Source organism: Trichosurus vulpecula, chromosome 6 (genome assembly GCF_011100635.1).
Source record: "Trichosurus vulpecula isolate mTriVul1 chromosome 6, mTriVul1.pri, whole genome shotgun sequence".
Taxonomy (NCBI): Eukaryota; Metazoa; Chordata; class Mammalia; order Diprotodontia; family Phalangeridae; genus Trichosurus; species Trichosurus vulpecula.
In genome coordinates, this window is record NC_050578.1 from 46,584,540 (window position 1) to 46,607,158 (window position 22,619).

General features: G+C 37.8%; 1 protein-coding gene across 1 annotated transcript in view; it reads left to right on the top strand.

Moving 5' to 3' along the window:
- Positions 1 to 21,109: 21,109 nt before the first annotated feature.
- Positions 21,110 to 22,619, top strand: part of ELOVL6 (ELOVL fatty acid elongase 6) — a 158,788-nt gene continuing 157,278 nt past the window's right edge. The window contains exon 1 of the mRNA XM_036763176.1: positions 21,110 to 21,204. The gene's annotated coding sequence lies outside the window, so the exon portion shown is untranslated. The remainder of the gene's footprint in view (positions 21,205 to 22,619) is intronic.

The window sequence follows — 22,619 nt, forward strand, 5'->3', positions numbered from 1 at the left end:
ACACCCATAATAGCCCAACTCTGCAGTGGTGGGTGTGTTGAAAGAAACGGTCCCTAGTTAAGTCAATACTGATTATTCTGTTCATTTATTTTAACATATAAGACTAAGATTCAGATAACTTTTAGATTAAGAGATTGATAACCATTGTAGTTAGAGATTAAGTTCTTCATTTTGGTGGAGCCAAGCAATTGAGCTAAGCTCCTGAAGAACTGAGCTGGGATGAACACTTCCCCATTTCACGGAAGTTCAAGTTTCCTTTGGTAGTTGGCTAAGTCAGTGCTCTCACCTGCACTTACTGCAAGTAACATGACTTTTCAGTTAGCAAAATAATCCATGATATCAAGATTGACTGATGTAAAACTGTAACCAGATAGGCAGATTGACAATTATCACTTTCCATTATGCGCTGACATGCCTACACCCCCAATATCAGCAACAGTGCCTAGCTAATCAGATTGTTCCAGGATGTACCTAGCTTAACCTCAAGGCAAGTGTCATACATCATCCAATCAGAATTCAATCAAGTTTCCCAAGAATCTGTAATGTTTCCATTCCTTTTTTGTTTAAATAAAAATAAGCTCTGTAAACCCCCAGTTTGTCTATGGCTACTGAGGAGCCCCTGACTTCATTTGTCGGCAATTGTTAGCTTTGCTAACAAATTGATTGTGCACAAAACTTTCTGCCTCCGTTTCTCTTTATCACAGATTTCCATCATGACAGTGTATGAGAGAGAGTGTATGAGTCTCAAATCAGTTCTTTGGAGCCAAGCTTAATCATTATAATTTCACAACATTTAATTTTTTATCAGTTTGCTGTTGGGTTATTTCCATTTCCACTGCAGTTATTGTGAATCTGTTTTTCCCAATTCTGATTAGTTAACTTTGCATCAGCTCATTTAAGTTTTCACATGCACCTCTGTATTCAACATATTTATCACTTCTTACAGAACAGTGATACTACACATCTACTAACACTGAAAGAATCTGAATATGCACAAGTCCAATAACTTTTCAGTTACTCCACAAGTCTCCCTCACATTCTTGTCCTTTCACTCTAATCACTTACACGTAGGAACTACTGTGACCTTTATTTTGTTTGTTGTTGTTACACTCTGTACTTTGTCACAAAGACTGTCATTAAATTTCATCGTATTCCTCAAAGTTGTCTATTTTAATTACATAATGGGATTCCACTGTATGAATGTCTCACAATTTGTTTAACAAACACCCTACTGCTACATACTTCAAGTGCTTACTTCTGGTTCTTTTTATTATAAATTAATATGAAATATTCAAATCTTTGACCAGATAGCTCTGTTTTATTTTTGATAACACTATCAGAGTAGTTATCAATGCATTGACCAACAAAAGTGTATGATTTGGAGGGGGGGGTGACATTTACTGTGCACTGAGAATTTGTATTCTACAAAGTCTATAACTTTCTACCACCAGTATCTCTCTTCAATTCCACAAGTATTGTTTCTAATATTTTTTTGAAAATTTGATGAGCATAGCAATGATGCTTTAATGTACATAATGTTGATTGAGATGGAACACTTTCCATGTTATTAGCAATTTGTTTCCTCATTTGAAAATGATCTCTTCATACAGTGTGAGCATTTATAGCGCAGGAATTGGCAATGTGAATAAATCATGGCTTGATTTATTGTTTTGCTGATCATTTAGACTTAAGAAAATCATGGAGAAAATGTTAATTACTCAGATTAAACTTAAATTGTGTGTCCAGTATACATTTGGGGGGAGAACCAGTTGTTAAACATTTATTAGCACACCCCCATCAAGAAGCTATGCCAACACAGCCAAAGTCTATCAAGAATCTGCATCAAGGAGGCACAGCTTGACCCTTGCCCTATCCCCAGGTCAATCAAGTGTCAGCTTTGTCACCTTTTAAGGAAAATCTAACCTAATCCATGTTGGAAAGGGGAGAGAAAGGGAAGGGAAGAAACTCTGGTCCTGTCACAGTCTAGATACGTAGATCTGAGAATTATCTGCATAGAGATGGTAACTATCCATGGAGTTGATGAGATTACCAAGGGAGATCCTATAGAGGGAAAAGAGAAGAGAGCCAAAGAAAGTACTTTGTAGGACACCCCTAGTTAATGGACATGATGACCTGGATGAAGAACCAGACTGGAACCCAGGAGAGAAGTTAGGGCTAACTATATAAATCCAGGAATAATCTGCTGAGAGATGATAAGCTGCATAGAGTATAGTGTCATAGAAAGACCACTGCTTATTCAGGTGATTAGTGTGCATAATTTCAAATGAGTACACCTTGTCCCCTGCCCTCCCAAGCCTCCCAGATTCTTTGCTGTGGAGCCATTTCTGTTGTCAGCTAAACAAAGCCTGAGCCATTGGCATTTAGATGTCTTTTTTTTTAACATTCATTTCAGCACAACAGTTTTATGGAAGTAGGGAAGAGGCTGGTCTGAGACCAAGTAAAACTGTGTCTTGCTATATCATTCAGCCAATTCATAAGTATATGATGTAATCACTTAGATATATCTTTTTTCCCAAAGGAAACATTTCCATGTCCTTTAACTGATAACCTTTGATCTGGTATGTTGTCTAGTGTTTTTACTCTCTGGCTCACTTACTTCTGGACACACTTGTTTTATATATTCAGAAAAAAAGTTCCAAGAACTGAGCCAGAGCAAAGTAGGACTTCATAAGACTACTTCTCTTATTCTCCTTTTTGACTTTTCATTAGAGCCTGGAATCTAATATAGGTCTGATGGCAGAAAGCGAAGAACTCAGAAGTCTCTTGATGAGGGTGAAAGAGGAGAATGTAAAAGCCGGCTTGAAGCTTAACATCAAAAAAAAAAAACTATGATATTGGCAACCAGTCACATCACTTCTTGGCAAATAGAAAGAGAAGAAATGGAAATGGAAATGGTGTCAGATTTTATATTATTGGCTCAAAGGTCACTGCAGATGGCAACTATAGCCACAAAGTTAAAAGATGCTTGCTCCCTGGAAGGAAATCTATGGCAAATTTGGACAGCATACTAAAAAACAGACACACCACCTCGCTGAGAAAGTTCTGGATTCCCAAAGCTATGGTTTTACTGGTAGCAATGTATAGCTGTGAACGCTGGATTATAAGGAAAGTTGAGCACCCCAGAATCAATGCTTTTGAATTGTGTTGCTAGAGAAGACTTCTTGAGAGTCTGACGGACAGGACAAGGAGATCAAATGAGTCAATAGTTAGAGAAATTATTTCAGCCTGTTTGCTGGAAAGGCAAATACTGAAGCTGAAGTTTAAATACTTTGGCTGCATAATGAGAAGTCAGGACTCATTGGAAAAGACCCTGATGCTGGGAAATAAGGAAGGCAAAGGGATAAGGGGGCAACAGAGGATGAGATGGATACATAGTGTCATGAAAACAATGAATAGACTTCATGAGATCCTGAAGGATAAAAGGACTTGGCATCCTATGTTCCATGGGATCCCGAAGACTCAGACACATCTAAATGACTGAAGAACAACAAAGGTCATAAGGATTAACTTTGGGGACTGCTATGTCATGACTGACTTCTGACTCATACTCAACATTGAGTCTACTACAATCCCTAGTTACTTTTCTCATTTTTTAGCTACCCCTTCCCCAGCCTATGCTTGTGAAGCTAATATTTTGGGATTCAAGTATAGAACTTTATATTTATTCCTATTAAGCTTCATCAAATTCTATTTGACCAAATGTTCTATCTTGTTTGTATTTTTTTGGATGTGTTCATTGTCTCTCCTAGATTTATATCATCTGAAAATTTGGTAAGTATGTCATCTATATATTAATTGAAGGCACTAATAACAATGTTGAACAGCACTTGGCCAAGGAGAGATTCCTGGGACATTCCATTAGAAACCTTCTTTAAAATCCACTACTCACATCATCACTCTGATACTCTAGTCATTCAAACAGTTCCAAGTCTACTATCACATAGCCTCTATCTCGCCATTTTATCCACAAGTGCAACATGAGAGACTTTGTTAAATGGTTTGCTGGAATCTAAGCACACAATGTCTACAATTATGCTCCTTGTCAGTCTGTCTAGCTATCCTGTCAAGAAAGGAAATGAGTTAAAGGATCAGAGGGCTTGGAATATGATATTCCAGAAGACAAAAGAGCTTGGATTACAACCAAGAATCAACTACGCAGCAAAACTGAGCATAATTGTTCAGGCGAAAAGATGGACAGTCAATGAAATAGGGGACTTTCAAACTTTCCTGATGAAAAGATCAAAACTAAACAGAAAATCTGATCTTCAAATACAAGACTCAAGAGAAGTATAAAAAGGTAAACAGGTGGGGGGGGGAACCATGGTATTAAATAAAGTTAAACTGTTTATATCCCTACATGAGAAGATGATACTTGTAACTCTTAAGAACTGTATCTCTATTACGGCTGTTAGAAGGAGTATACTTAGTCAGAGAGTGTGGGTATAACTTGAACTTTGATGTGATTAAAAACAAATAATTAAGGAGTGAAAAAAGGATTGTACTAGGAGAAGAGGTAAGAGGGAGGTAGAATGGGGTAAATTATATCACACGAAGAGGCATGAAAGACCTATGATAGTACAGGGAAAGAACGGAGGGGGTGAGCATTGTTTGAACCTTACTCTCATTGGATTTGACTCAAAGAGGGAATAATATACATACCCAGTTGGATAGAGAAATCTATCTTACCCTATGAGGAAGTAGGAGGAAAAGTGGAAAGAAAAGGGAGAGGGAGATGATAGAAGGGAGGGCAGATTGGGGGAGGTGGTGGTTAAAAGCAAAACACTGGTGAAGAGGGACAGGATAAAAGGAGAGAGAAAAGTATAAAGCAGGGGAGGAGGGAGAAATAGGATGGAGGGAAATACACAGTAATCATAGCTGTGGATGTGAATTGGATGAACTCTCCCATAAAATGAAAGCGAATGGCAGAGTGTATCAAAAACCAGGATCCAACAACATGTTGCTTACAAAAGACACACTTGAAGCAGAGGGATACACAAACAGTAAAGCTAAAAGGCTGGAGCAGAATGTATTATGCTTCAGCTGAAGTAAAAAAAAAAAAAGCAGAGGTAGCAATCTTGATCTCAGGCAAAGCAAAAGCAAGAATAGATCTAATTAAAAGAGACAAGGAAGGAAACTATGTCTTGCTAAAAGATACCAGAGACAATGAAGTAATATCAATACTAAATATATGCACCAAGTGGTATAGCATCCAAATTCTTAGAGAAGGTGAGTTATAGGAAGGAAAAAAGAGCAAAACTATATTAGTGAGGGACCTCAACCTCCTTCTCTCAGAACTAGATAAACTAGATAAAATAAACAAGAAAGAAACTAAGGAGGTGAATAGAATTTTAGAAAACAAGATATGATAGACCTTTGGAGAAAATTGAATGGAGATAGAAAAGAATATGCCTTTTTCTCAGCAGTATGTGGCACCTTCACAAAAATTGGCCATGTACTAGGTCATAAAAACCTCACAAGCAAATGCAGAAAGGCAGAAATATTAAACACATTCTTTTCAGATCATGATGCAATAAAAATCACATGTAACACAGGGTCATGGAAAAATAGGTTAAAAATTAATTGAAAATTAAATAATTTAATCCTAAAGAATGAGTGGGTCAAACAAATCATAGAAACAATCAATAATTTCATCAAAGAGAATGACAACCATGAAATAACATACCACGATTTATGGGATGCAGGCAAAGCAGTGCTTAGGGGAAATTTTATATCTCTAAATGCTTACATGAATAAAATATAGAAAGAGCAGATCAATGAATTGGACATGCAATTTTAAAAAGTTAGAAAAAGAACAAATTAAACCTAATTAAATACCAAATTAGAAATTCTGAAAATCAAAGGAGAGATTAATAAAATTGAAAGTAAGAAAGTTATTGAACTAATCAATAAAACTAAGAGTTGGTTTTATTGGGAAAAAACAATAAACCTGTGGTTAATTTGATTTAAAAAAAAAAGAAAGAGGAAAACCAAATTACCAGTATCAAAAAATAAACCACCAATGAAGAGGAAATTAAAGCAATAATTAGGAGCTATTTTGTCCAACTGTAGGCCAATAAATTTAACAATCTAAGTGAAATGAATGAATATTTGCAAAAACAAAAATTGCCCAGATTAACAGAAGAGGAAATAAAGTATTTCAATAACACCATTTTAGAAAAAGAAATTGAACAAGCCATCAACGAACTCCCTAAAAAAAATTCTCCAGGGCCAGATCAATTTACAAGTGAATTCTATCAAACATTTAAAGAACAATTAATTCCAAAGCTATATAAACTATTTGGGAAAATAGGTGAAGGAGTTCTAACAAATTCCTTTTATGACACAAATATGGTGCTGATACCTAAACAATGAAGAGCCAAAACAAAGAAATAAAATTATAAACCAATTTCCCTAATGAATATTGATGAAAAATTTTTAAATAAAATATTAGCAGAGATTGCAGCAATTTATCTCAAGGATTATACTCTATGACCAGGTGGGATTTACACCAGGGATGCAGGGCTTGTTCAATATTAGGAAAACTATTAGCATGATTGACCATAACAATAACAAAACCCATAGAAATCATATGATTATCTCAATAGATGCAGAAAAAAACTTTTGAAAAAATACAGCACCCATTTCTGTTAAAAACACTAGAGAGTATAGGAATGAATGGAGCTTTCCTTCAAATGATAAGTAGTATCTATCTAAAACCATCAGCAGGCATTATCTGTAATGTGGATAAGCTAAAAGCCTTCCCAATAAGAATGAGGTGAAACAAGGATGCCCATTATTATTCAGCATTGTACTAGAAATGTTAGCTTTAGCAATAAGAGAAGCAAAAGAAATTGAAGGAATTAGAATAGGCAATGGGGAAACAAAACTATCGCTCTTTGTAGATGATATGTTAGTATACTTAGAGAATCCTAGAAAATCAATTTAAAAAGGACTCAAAATAATTAACCATTTTAGCAAAGTTGCAGGATATAAAATAAACCCACATAAATCATCAGTATTTTTATATATTACAAACAAAGCTCAACAAGAAGAGATAGAAAAAGAAATTCCATTTAAAATAACTGCAGACAATATAAAATATTTGGCAGTCTACTTGCCAAGACAAACCCATGAACTATATGAGCACCTTTGCAAGATACTTTTCACACAAATAAAGTCAGATCTAAACAATTAGAAAATTATCAATTGCTCATAGATCGGCTGAACTAATATAATAAAAATGACAATTCTACCCAAATTAATTTACATATTCAGTGACATACCAAACTACCAAAAATATTTTATAGAGCGAGAAAAATAATAACAATTCATCTGGAAGAATAAAAGGTCAAGAATATCAAGGAGAATAATGAAAAAAAATGCAAAGGAAGGTGACCTAGCTAGACCATATCTAAAACTATATTATAAAGCAGTAATCATCAAAACTATTTGGTAGTGATTAAGAAATAGAGTGGTGGATTAGTGGAAAAGATTAGGTACACAAAACAGAGTAGTAAATGATTATAGTAATCTACTTTTTGATAAACTCTAAGACTATACAGTTTCTGGGAAAAGAACTCAATATTTGACAAAACCTGCTGGGAAAACTAGAAAATAGAATGGCAGAAACCAGCAATAGACCAACATCTCACACCATATACCAAGATAAGGTCAAAATAGGCACATTATTTAGACATAAAGGATGATATCATAAGCAAATTAGGAGAGCAAGGAATAGTTTACCTGTCAGATCTATGAAGAAGGGAAGAATTCATGACCAAACAAGAGACAGAGAACATTATGAAATGCAAAATGGATAACGTTGATTACATTAAATTAAAAAGGCTTTGCACAAACAAAACCAATGCAACCAAAATTAGAAAGAAATCAGAAAGATGGGAAACAATTTTTACAGCTGGTGTTTCTCAAATGAGTCAAATTTGTAAGAATACAAGTCATTCCCCAATTGATAAGTTGTCAAAGGATATGAACAGACAGTTTTCAAATGAAGAAATTAAAGCTATCTATAGCCATATGAAAAAACCCTCTAAATCACTATTGATTAGAAAAATGCAAATTAAAACAATTCTGAGGTACTGCCTCACACCTATCAGATTGGCTAATATGACAGAAAAGGAAAATGATACATGTTTGGGAAGATACGGGGAAGTCGGAACACTAACGCATTATCAGTGAAGTTATAAACTGATCCAACCATTCTGAAGATCAATTTGGAACTATGCCTAAAGAGTAATCAAACCATGCATACCCTTTGACGTAGCAATACCACTACTAGGTCTGTATATCACAGAGATCATTAAAAAGGGGAAAGAATTTACATGTACGACAATGATGGGTGGAGCCAAGATGGTGGCTGGAAAGCAGGGACTAGTGTGAGCTCCCTGCCGAGTCCCTCCAAAAACCTATAAAAATGGCTCTGAACCAATTCTAGAACTGCAGAACCCACAAAACAGCAGAGGGAAGCAGGGCTCCAGTCCAGGAGAGCCTGGATGGTCTCTGGGTAAGGTCTATCCCACACGGAGCTGGGAGCTGGGAGCTGGGAGTGGAGCAGAGCAGAGCCCAGCGTGAGCTGCGCGGACGAACCAGACCAGGAGCCGGGCGGAGCGGGCCCTAGGGCCCTGAATCAGTGAGCTGCGGCAGTTACCAGACTTCTCAACCCACAAACACCAAAGCCAGCGGAGAAGGTTAGTGGGAAAAGCTGCAGGAATGGAAGGAGTTCTCGGTTCAGCCACCACCCCTGGGGCAGCAGAACATACAGACAGAAGAAGTTAACAAAGTCAAAGAGCCTACAACAGAAGCCTCCAAGAAAAACATGAACTGGTCCCAGGCCATGGAAGAGCTCAAAAAGGAGTTGGAAAAGCAAGTTAGAGAAGTAGAGGAAAAATTGGGAAGAGAAATGAGAAGGGTGTGAGAAAACCATGAAAAACAAGTCAACGACTTGCTAAAGGAGACCTAAAAAAATACTGAAAAATACCCTGAAGAAAACAACACCTTAAAAAATAGACTAACTCAAATGGCAAAAGAGCTCCAAAAAGTCAATGAGGAGAAGAATGCCTTGAAAGGCAGAATTAGACAAATGGAAAAGGAGGTCCAACGGACCATTGAAGAAAATACTACCTTAAAAATTAGATTGGAGCAAGTGGAAGCTAGTGACTTTATGAGAAATCAAGATATTATAAAACAGAACCAAAGGAATGAAAAAATGGAAGACAATGTGAAATATCTCATTGGAAAAACCACTGACCTGGAAAATAGATCCAGGAGAGAGAATTTAAAAATTATTGGACTCCCTGAAAGCCATGATCAAAAAAAGAGCCTAGATATCACCTTTCAAGAAATTATGAAGGAGAACTGCCCTGATATTCTAGAGCCACAGGGCAAAATAGAAATTGAAAGAATCCATTGATCACCTCCTCAAATAGATCCCCAAAAGTAATCTCCTAGGAATATTGTCGCCAAATTCCAGAGCTCCCAGATCAAGGAGAAAATACTGCAAGCAGCCAGAAAGAAACAATTTGAGTATTGTGGAAACATAATCAGAATAACCCAAGATCTGGCAGTTTCTATATTAAGAGATCAAAGGGCTTGGAATGCGATATTCCAGAGGTCAATGGAGCTAGGATTAAAACCTAGAATCACCTACCCAGCAAAACTGAGTATCATGCTCCAAGGCAAAATATCAACTTTCAATAAAACAGAGGATTTTCAAGCTTTCTCAGTGAAAAGACCAGAGCTGAATAGAAAATTTGACGTTCAAACACAACAATCAAGAGAAGCATGAAAAGGTAAACAATAAAGAGAAATCATAAGGGACTTACTAAAGTTGAACTGTTTTGTTTACATTCCTACATAGAAAGATGATGTGTATGATTCATGAGACCTCAATATCATAGTATCTGAAAAGAATATGCATATATATATATGTTTATGTGTGTATATATATATATATAAGTGAATGTGCATGTATGTATATATGTATGTGTGTGTATATATATATATATATATATATATATATATATATATATATATATATATACAGAGAGAGAGAGAGAGAGAGAGAGAGGACACAGGGTGAGTTGAAGATGAAGGGAAGATATCTAAAAGAAATAAAATCAAATTAAGGGATGAGAGAGGAATATATTGAGAGAGTGAGATAGGGAGAGATAGAATGGGGTGGATTGTCTCGCATAAAGGTGGCAAGATGAAGCAGTTCTGTGGGAGGAGGTGAGAGGGCAGGTGAGGGGGTAATGAGTGAATCTTGCTCTCATCAGATTTGACCTGAGGAGGGAATACCATACATACTCAATTGGGTATCTTACCCCACAGGAAAGAAGAGGGAAGAAGAAAAAAAAGGGGGGGATGATGGAGGGGAGGGAAGATGGGGGTGGAGGTAATCAAAAACAAACACTTTGGAAAGGTGACAGGGTCAAGGGAGAAAATTCAATAAAGCAGGATGGGTTGGGAAGGAGCAAAATATAGTTAGTCTTTCACAACATGAGTATTGTGGAAGGGTTATACATAATGATACACATGTGGCCTATGTTGAATTGCTTGACTTCTTAGGGAGGGTGGGTGGGAAGGGAAGAGGGGAGAGAATTTGGAACTCAAAGTTTTAAAAACAGCTGTTCAAAAACAAAAAAAAAGTTTTTGCATGCAGCTAGAAAATAAGATACACAAGCAATGGGGCATAGAAATTTATCTTGCCCTACAAGAGAGGAAGGGAAAAGGGGATGGGCGAGGAGTGGGGTGACAGAAGGGAGGGCTGACTGGGAAACAGGGCAACCAGAATATATGCCATCTTGGAGTGGGGGGGAGCGTATAAATGGGGAGAAAATTTGTAATTCAAAGTCTTGTGAAAATCAATGCTGAAAACTAAATATGTTAAATAAATAAATTTTTTAAAAAAGAATTTACATGTACAAAAATATTTATAGCAGCTCTTTTCATGGTGGCAAATAATTGGAAATTGAGGGAATGGCCAATAGATGGGGAATGGCTGAATAAGCTGTGGTATATGAAATATTATTGTGCTATAATAAATGATGAGCAGGAGGATTTCAGAAAAACCTGGAAAAGTTTAAATGAACTGATGCTTAGTGAGGGGAGCAGAACCAGGAAAATATTGTACACAGTAACAACAACATTATGTGATGATCAACTATGAATGGCTTGGCAATACAGTGATCCAATGCAATTTTAACAATCCAGTAAGTAAATTTATATTCCAATCCCATGACAATAAAGAGAGGGCATTAAAAAGAAATTTTTAATTTTTACATCAGTGACCTTAAAGCACAATGTAATTATAGCATTAGATAAATGCTAGAAGTCATTATCCAAATGATGCAGCTATTGTTTCTATGTACTTCTGTAATTACAAATAGAATTTTCATGACTTAGAAAAGGCACCCAATTTAACCTTGAAGTACACACTCCAACATCCCCATAATTTGGTAGTTTATAGATAGTAATGTGGAAGAGATGTATTTTTAATCATCTCTCATTTTACTGAACTAATGTGAAAAAATAAATCAATGATGGACAAGAATTCCAAGGCTCAGCAAGATATTTTCTAGACAGATACAAAGTGAAGGTTGCAGAACATTTTGAGATTTCTAAGAATCGTCTTCATGTCCACATCCAAAAGACCCATGATGGAAAATACTATCCACAGCCAGAGAAAGATCTGAATGAAGATGGAAATGAATTGTTTTCACTTTTTTGTTGTTTTTTGGGTTTTTGTGGCTTTTTCCTTTGTTCTGTTTCTTCTTTCACACCATGACTATGGAAACCATGGAAATATGTTTTCATGATTGCATATGTATGGCCTCCATTGGGTTGCTTGCTGTCTTAGGGAGTGGGGATGAGAGGGAGGGAGAAAAAAATTGAAACTCAAAATCTTACAAAATGAATTTTGAAAACCATCTTTACATATAATTGGAAAAAATAAAATACTACTTACTAAAAAAAAATTTTTAAAGAAAGGAAATTACCTCAATGTGGTATAGTCTATTCTTGATAAAGTCACTGTGTCCCCTCTTACGTGCCTACAATACGCCACCTTAATGAGGTTTTTTTCCTAGAATTTTCTAGAATTTTTCCAGGAGTCAAGCTCATCGGTCATTATTAGTTTACAGGCTCTATCCTCTTTCCTTCATTGAAAAATAGGAGTATTTGATAGTACCACTGCAAAGGTCCAATGCTTAGAACAAATTACTGCCCAACAGAAGCTTTGAATTCATGGCTTGATATACAGATATACCTTATTTATTATCAATTATTACATGTAATAAGTGTTATTTTCATCTATATTATGGTATACAATAATAAAGAAGCTGGTAATAAAGAATATGTATGCATCTATACATAACGTGCACACACACACACACACACACGCACATCCTTCAGGCAGCTAGGTAGTACAGTGGATAGAGGACTGGATCTGAAATCAGGATGACCTGAAAGTCCAAAGCTGACCTCAGATACTTACTGCTGTATAACCCTAGCCAAGTTGCTTAGCCACTGCCTACCTTAGTTTCCTTATGCGTAAAATACAAATAATAATAGCACAGACCTCACAGGGCTATCATGAGGACAAAACAAGATAATACCTATGAGGCATTTAGCATTTGCACTCTGGGTATGTTTGAAAATGTGTTCCTTATTCTGTACCCATAGGGTAGCTAAGTGGCAAAGTGGATAGAGTTCTAGGCTTAGAGTCAGGAAGACTCATCTTCCTGAGTTCGAATCTAGCCTCAGATACTTGCTTGCTTTGTAACCCTGGGCAAGTCATTTGTACAAACCCTATTTACCTTAGTTCCTCACCTGTAAAATGATCTGGAGAAGGAAATGACAAACCACTCCAATATCTTTGCCAAGAAAACCCCAAATAGGGTCACAAAGAACCGGGCATGACTCGAGTGATTAAACAACAACAGTTCACCAAGTCATTCTTGAAGGAATGGAAGCATAATTGACCATTAATCACAGCAATGGGTCACAGCAATTTCCAGAGTTCAAAAGTCTTTCGGTGGGTTAAACTTTCTTCAGGAGCTTCCTCAAGTCCTTCATCTCAGGTCAATATTTTGTGACTCTTTGTGATAAAATAGGGAGCAGTGGAATTAGATTGTGGGTTGAATTTTTGGGACATATGCCTCACAATATCATTCAAAAAGAACATCATGTCCACACACTGATTTTCTTCCTCAGGCAATGGAGAGTTTCCAAAGATAAACTTATCTGGATCCAACCCTGAGATGCAAAGTTCAGAAATTCAAAGTCCTTCTGCCAACGAGGCTTTTGGCACTCTTGAAAATTTCTTCCCAGGTCATGACTCATTAGGGTGTTCAGGTCCTGAGCCTCAGAGGGACCATATTTTGAAAACCATAGAGTTGGTCATAATCCATGATAAAACACAGGGAAATTGTTCTAAATCTGTACATAAGGGGATAGGATGAGGAAGGGAATAAACATTTATATAGTACCTACTGTGTGCCAGGCACTATCCCAAGAACTTTACAAATATTATCTCAATCAATCTATCACCTAGCAGGGCTGTGGTGTCCGTGATTCCCCTAGGGAACTACAAATGCAGTATAACATAACCCAAATATTGATCTCCCTTTACTGCTCAGTCTACAGAAACTTACCTACCATACAAGCTGTAGAGGGAAATGTTTCAGGCATTCTCTTTTAAAATTATATAAATGTTTAGTTGATGCTCTTTTTTCTCCACATTGCTACAATTACTTTCAATGACCCTCCCCCCTAACCTCTTTCCCTATAACAAATCAGGATTTACCATGTTCGACACACATGCCTTATCCTGAACCTCTAGTCCCAGGCTTCTTAAACTTTTTCCACGCACTACTCTTTCAGCACTTCTCAAACTCTGGGTTGAGACTAATGCATCTAGTTCACCACCTCTCTGCCAAAAAGAGGAAAGCATGTTTCACTATCACTTTTCTGAAGTCACAATTAATCACTGTATTACTAAAAGTTATTAGTTTTCGGTGTTGTTTTACACCAATTTATTGTGGTCACTGTGTAAATTATTCTCCTCTTTGTACTTTGCTCTGTATCAATTCACAAAAATCTCCCAAATTTAATATTGAAGACTTTTAAATAATGAATGGAATTATACTTATATCTTTTTGGCTTATGTCTCCACCCTGGGTTTCCCTTGGGAATATCAGAACCTGGTTAATTTCAGCACTTCCCTTGGAGTACTAGGCTCTAGACTTCCAAGTTGTTTTTTGTTTTTTGTTTTGAACACAGACTTGTGTTCACACAGTGTTAGAAACATACTCACATTGTCTAGGAATAAGCAAGACTCGTTGGGAAGTCAGGAACGTTTTAATTATAATTTACATTTATTGCCCCTGAATAAATGGGTACCTCCCCTGAACAGAGTACAGGAGAAAGTACAAAAGACTCAGATGGACAGCAGTCCTTTAGTAGACTCTCACCTTGAATCTCCCGCCAGGCTCTTCATTGGCCAGATACAACCCCCTGACTGCCTACGTCATGCCCTCCTCAAATGGCTCATTTAAGCAGGCGTACAAGCCTTTGACCTTTCACCTGACCGACTTGAGGCCTGGTTTCAGCTAAAGGTGGGGGAGGGGGGGAAGTACACCTTCAATTCTGTGGAAACAAAACTCCTCCTCCCATTTCTTACACACAGCAAATTCATTTTGTGACATCCACAATGAAAAGGGACTAATATTTCACCACCCTCAAACACAGGAGGGAGTCTTAGATTGAAGGGAAAAATGCCTAATAGCCTTAAGGGAGTGATACAATGAGCTGGATTCTAATGAATGGTGTCCTAGAAAGGACTAAGGAAGTTGGGATCATATAACTAGAACCAGAAGAAACTTTAGAGGCCACCTAGTCCAAACCCCTCATTGTACATATATGGGAACTGAGGCCTATCAAAATTAAGGGATTTACCCAAAGTCACAAGTAAAGTGGCAGAGCAGGGATCTGAAGTGAGGTTCGGTGACACTATGGAGGGAGGAACAAAGGAAAGCAATCATTAGGCTCCTACGGTGTGCCAGGCACTGTTTGTGCTAGGTGGTTTACAAATGTTGTTACATTTGATCCCCACAACAGTACTGAGAGGTAAATACTATTATTGCTTAATCATTTCAGTCGCGTCTGACTCTCTGTGACCCTGTTTGGGGTTTTCTTGGCAAAGATATTGAAGGATTTGCCATTTCCTTCTCCAGCTCATTTTCCAGCTGAGAAAACTGAGGCAAAAAAGTTAAGTGACTTGCCTAGGGTCATTCAGCTAGTAAGTGTCTGAGGCCAGATTTCAACTCAAGAAGATGAGTCTTTCTCTGACTCCAGGCCTGGCCCTCTATCTACTGTGCTACCTTGCTGCCTCTGGATGCTATCCTTTCTCCCATTTTAGATTTGAGGAAACAGGCAAACAGAGGTTGTGACTAGTTCAGGGCTACATAGTTAGTAGTTAGCTGTTAAAAGCTGCCATCAGAGCAAAAGAAACATTTAACCCAAGGAAAATGATGAGTCTTTTTATTTAAAATTAACAATTGGCCATTGTCTAAGGCCACATTGGAACTCATCTTCTTGACTACAGACTCTATTTACTATAATAGTACTATCTCTATTGAATCACGGTGCCTTCCCAAGGATAGGGACAGGGAATGAGATTTAGGGGGAATGGCTTTGGCTTTGTACATTCTATTCAAAGTTCTTCACAACCTAGCCTGCACCACCACCCACTACCACCTTTCCAGTATTCTTACACCTTCCTTACACTAGACCACATACTCTTGATGCTGGTCTCCTTACTATTTCCTGAACAAGACACTCCATCTCTCAGCTGCAGGCATTTTTTTTGGCTGTCCTCCCCATCTGGAATATTCAACCTCCTCCTCTCTACCTCCTGGACTCCCTGCCTCCCTTCAAGTTTCAACTAAAATCCCACCTTCTACAGAAAGTCTTAGGCCCTCTTAATTCCAGTGCTTTTGTGAATGATTTCCTATTTATCCTAGATATAACTTGTTTGTACATATTTGTTTACTTGCTTGTGTTCCCCATTAGACTGCGAGCACCTTGAGATCAGGGTCTGTCTTTTGTCCTGCTTTGTATCTACAGAACTTAGCACATTTCCTGGCACATGGTATTGTCCTAGTTGCTATTGAAAGTTAAATAGAAACCTGGATATCACTCTTCCTCACCCCACTCATTTAGACAGATGCTAAATTTTGTGGTTTCTACCTCCCCTATATCTATCTCATTTGTCCCTTTACTCATGTAACTACCACCCTAGCTCAGGCCCTTAGCAAGTCTCACCTGGATCCTAATTGGTTTCCCTGCCTTTAGGCTCCCTCTTTTCCAATCCATCTTTTATTCAGCTGCCAAAGTAATGTTGTCTGAGCACAGGTCTGATCCTATTTCTCCAGTAATCAATAAACTCCAATGCGTCCCTATTACTTCCAGGGTCAAACACAAATTCCTTTTTTGGCATTAATTAAGGCCTTTTACAACCTGGCTCCACTCTACTTTCCAGGCCCATTTTATATTAAACACTTTCATAAACTCTAGGATCCAGCCAAACTGGTTTTCTTGCTTTTTCTCATACATGGTACTCCATCCTTCATCTCTGTGACTTAGTGCAGAGCCCCCCACCCCACGCTGAAATGTCCTCACTTTTACCTGAAATCTCTTATTGTTTCTACAGATATAGATATATAGATATCTCACTTAATTATATAACTTTTTGATGACTATACATATACATATATATACATAAACATACACATATACATATATATACACACACAACATTCAAGATAGATTGTTTTGTTTTGTTTTTCTGCCTGAGACAGTGATATGTAAACTACCGAGGTTTTGGTTAGCAATATTTTGTGCCAAAAATAGTATTGAATAGAACAAGGAAAAAAATAATCTCCTATCCTAATCCTCAACAAATTTTCAACTCTTAACTTTAGTCCAGTGGGACTTTTTTTCTAAAATCTTCAGTAAACCAAAGCACTTGTTTGATAGATTGACCTTAGAGTTCAGGGGCAAAAGATTTAACATGTTCTCTGTACTGCCAGACTTTGCAGATGAGATCAATAAAAAAATTTAATTATCTGCTGTACTGGACCACAAAGAGTGAAATACACTGTCCATGAATGCCCTTCGCCCAAAACTAAGGCAAACATGATGACATGAGACTAAATGAAGAAACTATTGTTCATATGACTGCCATGCTAATTTAGTCAACAAAGGTAGAAGGAACTTTAATACTAGATATCATGGTTCACTTAAAAGCACATTTTCAGTTTGGAAATCTCCAGGTCACATGGAAATAAACTTGGTCAATCCTGGGGTGATTCAGAGGTTTTATTCAAAGTTGGCAGTGACCCACTGTAGTATTAGTTTAGAACAGAGTGTGCAAGATGTTCTAAGCAGACTAGCACCAGTGCATGGGCTCACCGATCCTTTTTTCAGGGCTGCTCTTCCATCTTTAGTGTCACCCAGCTCCCGCCTGTGGCTACAAGAAGCTGTAGCATGCACAGTGGCTGCATTCTGGTAAAACCATCTCAACGGACAGGATAAACAAGACTGAAAATAACTGAAAGGCTTCAAACCTGTTGGTGAGTTAGAGGGATGTCTACCCTGAACAAGAGAAGACTTTCCCTGGTGGAATAGATGGAGGAGAACAATTTGTTCCAATGGCCATGGAGGCTGCTGAAGCAGGCACTGTGGAGCACTTAGAGCTTGGTATTCCAAGGTCATCCACTGCATCTCAGGTCATTGCTGTTCATCTTGACTTTTGTCTTGTCATGGATTTCAATGACTCTGGAAGAGAGAATGAGGATGCCAACTTTACACTACTCTGCCTCACTTAAATTTAAATTCTCAGGCAAGTCAAGACATCACTCATCATCTCCTATTTCACCCCAACATTGTAATGTCATTGGTCCTCTTTGAAAACAAAAGACGAAGAATAACCACAGTTTAGACCTGAAAATACAAAGAACTCTGATACTTCTTTGCATTCTCAGAGTCTATCACAATGCCCTCCATATGGTAGGAAACCATTAAAAGCTTACTGACGCTGCTGTTGCTTATGAGTTAGGTTTCCTAAATTTATCATATATAGAAACATGATAAGAATGACTGCTTTAAGAATGATTGATAAAATGAACCTGAACATCATCTAATTGTACTGACTGAGAGCAGCCCATAAGAAGATATTAGATGGACTTCCTTCCCTTCTTTGCAGAGGCAGGGAACTATTAGCATGGCACATTGTAGACTGTCAGACTCCACTGATGTGCTTTGTTCCCCTGCTTTTCTCTTTCTTTTTTATTCTTTGTTACATGGGATGGCTTCTGGAATGTGGAAGGATATGTGTAGGAATATAGAAAGATAAAAAAGCAAACGATGTTAATTTTTTTAAAGACGTCAGTTTCTTTGAAGCAAGTCTCTCTTTTACTCTGATAGCAGCCTTTAACATCTCAACTGTGAAGTCAGAAAAACAAATTGTATTTAAACACCTAAGGTAATGCCTAAACACAACCCTGTGAAGCAAAGGAATTCAGACCAAATGATTGGCCTAAGTATTTTAGTAAATCTCAGGGTCACAGAGCTGGAAGAAACCTCCAAGAGTCTGCTTCAGCCACTGCGCATTCTTCTGAAGGTCACAGAAGCTCTTCTGCATCAAGTCCCACACCACGCCACTATTGGATGCCACACTTTCATCAGTCAAATCAGATGAGGCGACCTCTAAGGTTCCTGCCAGCTCTTAATCTCTGATCTTAGGATGCTATGACATTGTATATATGCACACATTCTGGAACCAAAGTACCAGAGGGAACTCTGAGTCCTAGAATCTTTGAGCCCTGCAGACTTTATTATCATGAGAAAATTGAGACCCAGAGAAGAGAAGCAAGATGTTCCAGTTCACACAGTTATTAAGTGACAGAACTGGGACTGGGATTCAAGTCTGGACTTCTAGGCTAAGGCCCTCTCCATCAGAGTACGCTGTTTTCCAATAATACCTCTCCTTCACGCATTTTAGTCTGATGGAGCACAAACAAATTAAGCGCACGCACCGTTTATTGCCAGCTCCTGGATCTGCTTTAGAATCCTGACGACCTAATTTGAAAAACCATTTCCTTACCTACCTTCCCCTCCTCCACCAGCCCCTCACTCCCCAAAGCTAAATATCCCTAATTATCCTATGGATAGGATCACAGATTTAGAGTACGGGCTATCTTGTTTTTAAGGTTCTCTAGGGAGATAGAGATTGCATATACCTTTAAACCCACTGGTACTCCCAACTGTCAGTCATTTTCAGAGATCTAACACCTTAGGGTTTATCTTAGAACAAAACCTAAACACTTGGGATGGTGCTAAGGTAGTTGAGAAAGGAAGCAGAATCTAGAGAGAATCTGAGATATGGGTTCAAAAGAGGGAGAAGGGGGAGAGCTTTAAATTGGATACAACAGAGAAAAAGGGGAAAGGGCAGAAAGGAAGAATGGAGAGAACGGGATGATATGAAGTGTGGGGAAGGAGAGACAGACAGACAGACATGAGGTCTCAGAAGAGAGGGAGAACAAGAACAAGAAGAACAAGAACAATTACTGAAGAAGAACAAGAAGGAGAACAAGAACAGAAAGAATAAGAACAAGAAGACAAACAACAAGAAGAAGAACAAGAAGAAAAAACAAGAAGACAAACAAGAAGAAGAAGAACAAGAAGGAGAACAAGAACAAGAACAGAAAGAATAGAACAAGAAGACAAACAACAAGAAGAACAAGAAGAAGAAGAACAAGAAGACAAACAAGAACAACAACAACAACAAGAAGACAAATAAGAAGAAAAATAAGGACAAGAAGAAGAAGACAAACAATGAGAACAACAAGAAGAAAAAGAACAATAAGAACAAGGACAGGAAGAAGAACAAAAAGAAGACAAACAACAAGAAGGACAACAAGAAAAAAAGGACAAGAAGAAGAAGAAGAAAAAGAACAAGAAGAAGAACAAGAACAAGAAGAAGACAAACAACAAGAACAAGAAAAAAGAACAAGAAGAATAAGGACAAGAAGAAGAAGAAAAAGAAGAAGAAAAAAAGAACAACAACAGGAAGAAAAAGAACAAGAACAAGAAGAAAAAGAACAAGAAGAAGACAAACAACAAGAACAAGAAAAAAGAACAAGAAGAATAAGGACAAGAAGACAAACAGCAAGAAGAACTAGAAGAACAATAACAAGAAGAAGAAGAGGAGAAGGAGGAGGAAGGGGAGGAGGAGGAGGAGGAAGAAGAAGAAGAGGAAGAAGACAAGAAGAAGAAGAAAAAGGAAGAGGAGAAAGAGCAGGAGGCTTCCTAGAAACTAGAAAAGATACACCAACCATCCAGCGCTTGCTGTTGTTCAGTCATTTTTCAGCCATGTCTGACTCTATGACCCTATCTGGGGGTTTTTTGGCAAAGATACTGGACTAGGTTGCCATTTCCTTCTCCAGCACATTTTTTACAGATAAGGAAACTGAGGCAAACAAGGTTAAGCAACTTGCCCAGGGTCCCACAGCTAATGAGCATCTAAAGCTGAATTTAGACCATGAAGATGAGTCTTTCTGACTTCAGGCCTGGTGCTTTAGCCAGTGAGCCACCCAGCTGCCTCCCACAAAGTGTTACTGCTCCAAATCCCATTAGTGTGGCAGCGATGGAAAGCCACCTGGAATTGGATTAAGAAAAGGCTGGGGTTCAAATCCCATCTCTAACATATGACCATGGGTGAATCTCTTAACCTCTGCTGACCCTGAGGTGTCTTTTCTATTTTAACAAAAGTGATAATAAATGCCTGAAAGAACTTCTCTCTCAAGGTTGCTGAGAAGACTCAATAAGAAAAGTACAAAAGATGACATTTATGTAAATAGCTCCAGTACAAGGCAGAATTCAGTAAGTCTGTGAGAGCCAATAACAGGGTTAGAGTTGTTTACAAAGAACTAAAGATCAAGTGGAGTTCAATGTATCACAGAACATTTCCTGGCCAGAGAGCATTTGAACTACCATTGAAGCAATAGTAGGATTACAACAGAGACCAGTGGGTTAGGTATTTCATGGCTTGCATTCATATGATACTTTAAGGCATGCACTTGATCCGCACAACAACCATGGGAGGTAGGTGCCCTCATTATTCCCATTTTACAGATAAGGAAACTGAGGTAGACAGAAATTAAGTGACTTGTCCATACTCCCACAGCTGGTCATTGCCAGGAGGCTAGATTTTTCTAACAAGTACAGGTCTCTGGTTAGTCACTGTGCTACATTGCATCATGGAGTACATTAAGTCTGAAATGGTAGATTGGGGCCAGCTAGTGGTGAGTCTTAGAAAAGAGAATTTTTTTAAAAGATATTCGAAAATTATTTCATAGGATTGTAGAGATAGATGTGAGGGGTAGAGGCTAACTAATCCAACTCCTATATTCTTCCACAGTTTAAAGTAAGGAAGGCTTAGGGAGGTTAAATGGTCATTTGGAATATAGGTGTCAAACGTACCGCCAGTGACCAGCAGGTGGCCTCCCTGAGTGCAGCCAGAGCTAGATTAAAATGAAAATTGGGAAATTTTTCAAAAAATAAATAAAAATACAACAGAACACAGATAATACTGGCATGTAGTTATCTAAGTCACCATATACACCCAGGAATCCTTAGGTGAGGTGTAGTGGACAGTTTGCTATTTGAGACTGACAACACTGATTTAGACATTGCAACATTTTTTGAGGGGGAGGGATTATCTACTTGGGAAAAATCTAATCAATTTGTCGACTTCTCATACTGCTCTGATTGGTGGGGAAGCTTTACAAAGTGGAAATGGGGTGCTGTTGGGTTCTCATTTTTATAGATTCAAGTTGAAAAACATCTAACTCACCCCCAGAGACATATGTGGTCTTTAAACCACAGAAGGTCAGAGCTCCAAGAGACCTTACTGATCAACCCGTCCAGTTCCTTCATTTTATACATAAGAAACCTGAGTTCTGGAAGATTTGCCTAAGGTCACACAAGCAAAATCTAAATTAGAGCCCAAGAATTCTATTTTTCAATCTAGAGGTTTTTCTACTATATACATTTCCAGAGTTATATTGAGAAGTGGCCTGAGTTCAAGTCCAGCCTCTGAAACGTACTGACTGTGTGACCCTGGGCAAGTCATTTAACCTTGAAGCCCTCTATGTCATCTCCCTAAGACTACATTACAGAGAAGGTGTTGATCTGCATTAGTAGAGGGAGTTTCCTCATCTGGAAGTTCCCTATAGCAAGAAAATCACAGGTCCAGTCCTTATACTACTCAAGCAATCATTCCTTTATGGCCTAGCTAAGAATAATGTTTGTGATTAAAAACTACCATTTAACCATTTTTATATAGCAGTAATTTATACTCAATATTTAGTACTTATTTTGTCATAACTTAAAAATTTATACAATATCTTTTTTTTATAAGGTTTAGGGATGCCTGGTCAAAGCCTTCTTTCATCTCTACTTTTACTAGGCCATCTACCCACATATATACATATATACGTATATAAACATATACAGTA